General features: G+C 40.9%; 1 pseudogene across 1 annotated transcript; it reads left to right on the top strand.

Annotated features, from left to right (window-relative positions):
- Window positions 1-438: 438 nt before the first annotated feature.
- LOC144586439 (bromodomain-containing protein 9 pseudogene) lies at window positions 439-3,529 on the top strand (annotated as a pseudogene). The gene has a single exon (XR_013541271.1). The product of XR_013541271.1 is annotated as a bromodomain-containing protein 9 pseudogene (transcript).
- Window positions 3,530-4,769: the final 1,240 nt, after the last annotated feature.

Raw genomic sequence — 4,769 nt, 5'->3', positions numbered from 1 at the left:
CTGTGTGGTGGCCACACAAAACATTGACACTTTGTGCCCAATTTGGACATTGTCACTTAGGGGTGTACTCACTTTTGTTGCCAGTGGTTTAGACATTAATGGCTGTGTGTTGGTTTATTTTGAGGGGACAGCACATTTATGCTGTTATACAAGCTGTATACTCATTGCTTTACATTGTAGCAAGTGTCATTTCTTCAGTGTTGTCAGATGAAAAGATATACAGTGGTGCCTCGCTTAACGAGGATAATCCGTTCCAGCGAAATAGCTATAGAGCGAAATCCTTGTTAAGCGAAAATAAAAAGCCCATTGAAACGCATTAAAACCCGGTTAATGGGTTCCAATGGGCTGAAAACTCACCGTCCAGCGAAGATCCTCCATAGGGGCGGCCATTTTTGCTGCCTGTAAAGCGAGGAATCCGTCCAAAAACACAGCGGGGAGCCATTTTACACAGCAGGCACCCATTGTGAAGCCACCAATCAGCTGTTTTAAAATCATTGTAATGTGAAGAATCGGTTCCCAAAGCAGGGAACCAATCATCGCAAAGCGAATTTTGCCTATTAGAACATCGTTTTGCGATCACAAAAAGTTCATCGTATAGCGCTTTCCTCGTTTAACGAAGCAATCGTTAAGCGAGGCACCACTGTACTAAAATATGAAATGTGAGGAGTTGTATTAATTTGTGTGATATACTGTACATACATACATACATACATACATACACACATACACACACACACACACACACATACATACATACATACATACATACATACATACATACATACATACATACATACATACATACATACATACATACATACATACATACATACATACATACATACATACAGTGATGGTTGCCCCACATCACTCCTGTCACTCACAGTCTGGTTCTCTGAGAGGAGTTGAGGGGTGGAGTCAGCAAACAGAAGAAGGTTTGGCAGAAGAGAAGCAGGGAGGAGAGAATTGGCAGAGAGAGAGGGATAGTCAGGGAGATAGTGAGAAGAAATTATAAAGATAAGCTGGTCAAGATAAATAGATAGAGCAGGTGGTGAAGGTGGCAAGATATATGATATTTGAATGATTTGATTATATGCATTGAATAAAAAACATCTGTGATTATAATTAAAGTTAATACCGTTCAATAAAACAGATAAAACAGTTCTGTTGGCAGCAACCTGCCAAGTGTCTGACTAAAGTTCATTATTTGTTGCGGATAAAGGAAATCCACTGATGGCAGTGAGAAAAAGGGGGAACGTCCCAATTGTTATCTGCTGGTGGGAAGACATAATGTGAGCCCCTTGTTTGGGGAAACAAGCAGGGATTACGTTGTAAATGTCTCTCTCTCTCTCTCTCTCTCTCTCTCTCTCACACACACACACACACACACACACACACACACACACACACACACACACACACACACACACACACACACACACACACACATATCCTAGGACACAAATAGAAGTATGACCCTGCTAGGCGGTCTGGGTTGAGTGTGCATACACAGTGCTTCTTGGATGGCGTATTCCAGAAAGTGGTTCTGGACTATTATTGCTCTGACTCCATTAGTTATGCTGTGGGGGCTCCTCAGAGCTCTAGTTTTGTATCCTATGCTTTTAACATTTACAGTAACTTTTCCAGAGGGTTTCTGCACTCTCTGTAAAGGAAGGGTTTGTAGCTTGGGGGATGTTTTTAAATCCAACATTGTCACTAGAAGCAAAGTGCTTGTAGCACTTTAAAATCAGCTGAAGCTGCTACACTAACGACAACAAAATGGCATCTCCTCCCAGCTTATGCTCTTGTAACAGCATAGCCCGAGTGCTATCATAGCACTAGCCCATAGGACCCATCCTCCTTTTCTTCTGTCACTCAGTGCTGTCTTGCACCCTTTGGAGCTCTAATCCCTTAACCCTCCTGACAGCATTGCACATTGGAAGATGAAGTTGCCTAAGTTTTAGAAGGATGTTGATATGCAAAACTGAGAGAAGGGGACTGGAAGCTTCATTTCAATGTGGTTCTTCATGCCTGGCTGACATGCAATTATTCAAATATTCCTGCTTTAATGAGCGTCAAGCAAGTTTTAAGCCATTAGTGACAATTCAGGTTTATATTTACAAGTGCAGAAAGCTTCAATGTTTTCCCCCTTTCAATGGGAGAAATAATCTACTGCTAGCCACTTCATCTTACTTTTCCCCTGGCTCCCTCCATGGCTTAAATGACAACATGGTCCTAATGTGTTTTGTCAAAGCAGCAATCTTGTAATAGTGTCATACAAGGGGGTGGAGGCATCAGGGTGGTGGTCGTGGTCAGGAACGTCGTAATTATGGGGAAAAAATACAAGAAGCACAAGGTGAAAAAGACAGAATGGAGATCGACCTCGGCCCCAGCTGTTGGCGCCGCTGGAACCGGTGCAGATGCTTATGACAATTACGTGGATAAACCCTTGGAAAAGCCATTGAAACTGGTGTTAAAAATTGGAGGTAGCAAAGTGACAGAACTTTCAGGATCAGGACATGATTCAAGTTATTATGATGACAGATCAGACTATGAGAGAGAGCAACATAAAGAAAAGAAGAAGAAATCTGATAAAGAGAAAGAAAAACATCTGGATGAGGAGGAAAGACGGAAGAGAAAGGAAGAGAAGAAAAGAAAAAGGGGAAAGGAGCAGTGTGATACTGAAGGTGAAATGGATGACTTTGATCCTGGAAAGTAGAAGTTGAGCTACCCTCAGATCGGCCAGTCCGAACTTGTAGAACTCAGCTTGCAGAAAATGAGAGCACACCTATCCAACAATTATTGGAACATTTTCTTCACCAATTACAGAGGAAAAATCCTCATGGGTTTTTCACCTTTCTGGCCACAGAGGCCATTTCTCCTGGGTATTCCATGATAATAAAACATCCTATGGATTTTGGTACAATGAAAGAAAGAAAAATGCAGCAATTGAGTACAAGTCAGTAACAGAATTCAAGGCAGATTTTAAGGCGATGTGTGACAATGCAATGACATACAACAGACCAGACACATACAAACTTGCCAAGAAGACCCTCCATACAGGCTTTAAGATGATAGCAAACAGGCAGCTCTTTTGGGTGATGAAGACCCAGCTGTTGAGGAACCTGTGCCCGAAGTTGTTCCTGTGCATGTAGAGACTACCAAGAAATCCAAAAAGCCAAGTAAAGAAGTTATTAGTTGTATATTTGAACCAGAGGGGAATGCATGCAGTCTGACAGACAACACAGCAGAAGAACATGTCCTGGCTTTGGTGGAACATGCTGCAGATGAAGCACGAGATCGCATCAATTGATGTCTCCCAAACAGCAAGATAGGTTATCTGAAGAAGAATGGTGATGGGTCTTTGCTCTTCAGTGTTCTCAATCCATCAGATCCAGATGCAAAAGAGGAAGAAACTCATCCAGTGGATCTGAGTTCTCTGTCCAACAAATTACTGCCTGGACTCACAGCAATAGGCTTCAAAGATGAAAGAACAGTGTCATACAAACACTAGAAAATAACATGAAATGTTTGTGTTTTCCATTGATCTTTAAAATGACCCCAGTCCTTTTCAGCATAGCTGACAATTAGTTGGCAAATAACCCATTCTGACACCAACCTTGAAGAATTAGAGATAATCAATTCCAAGGGTGAAGTGTTCTTGAACAATTCCTCTGAAGAATTGCACACAAAAGTGCTTTCCTCTGACATCATTCATGCATGTGCTGTTGTTCCACTCTGACTGGGATAAATGTGATGCTCCTTTATTAGATATCTGGGAGGCAGGGAGTCAAAGATTGAATTCTTCTTTTAGAATTTGTGATTGTTAAGCTCAGCCCGATGCAGACACATTGCACATACAGACCACACTATCTGTGCATTGTTTTGTCCCAGGTGTTTGACAATCCTCATGAGTTTTGCAGATCCAAGTTGACATGTACTAGCAATACAGATTAGCTGTCATTGGAGGAAGGGATTTCTGTATTGATGTGTGGGACTGTCACAGCAGAACCCTCTCTCACTTCCTGTAATTTTCAAATTAGCTTGCTTCATTTTATTATTGGTTCTCGGATCACAAGTGCATTTTCCTTTGTAAGTCTGATATTTCTTACAAAAAGGACTAACCCATTCTGGCTTTTTGAATACTTCAGGCAATTTCTGCTGCAGTAACAGGTTAACTTCAACATGTGGTTTGGCTCATATATTCCCTGGAAGATAGGTGAGTATTTGGGTTATCCCCACAGTTAGGTATGGTGACAAAGTTTAGTGTAGCCTGATAAGTAATCATGCAGGCCTAATCATACAGGCCTACTCAGTCACCTTTGGGAGATATTGTTTGCTTTTTTAATTTTTATGTCACATTTCTCCTGGTGAAAATATATGTGAAAGAAACTTCAGGTTGTTTCTCATTAAAACAAATCTTATTTGTGGGCCAGAAGACTTCCAATAGAAATGCTGTTTCATCAAGAGGCCTTGTGATAGACAAAGAATGGGAAACATAACTTGTTTATTTGTTGTTTTTGCTTAGCTATGCCAAGACTTATCAGTGATGTGTGAGAAAAGTTCTCCTTCCTGTTCCGATAGATGATGAGTAGTCTGAGAACCAGTAATGTGGTGATGACTTGCCAGTCATACAGCCTCACAAAAAGGTTGGAAATAACAGGTATGTATTTGTAAAGAAGAGGGTCACATGGTGGATGAGTTTTTGGTAGAACAAATACAGTAACAGGCTTTTAAAAATACATTTCTGAGTTACTTATTGATTTATT

Source organism: Pogona vitticeps, chromosome 1 (genome assembly GCF_051106095.1).
Source record: "Pogona vitticeps strain Pit_001003342236 chromosome 1, PviZW2.1, whole genome shotgun sequence".
Classification (NCBI taxonomy): domain Eukaryota; kingdom Metazoa; phylum Chordata; class Lepidosauria; order Squamata; family Agamidae; genus Pogona; species Pogona vitticeps.
The sequence above is the reverse complement of the archived record's forward strand: the minus strand, read 5'-3'. Positions and strand labels throughout refer to the sequence as shown.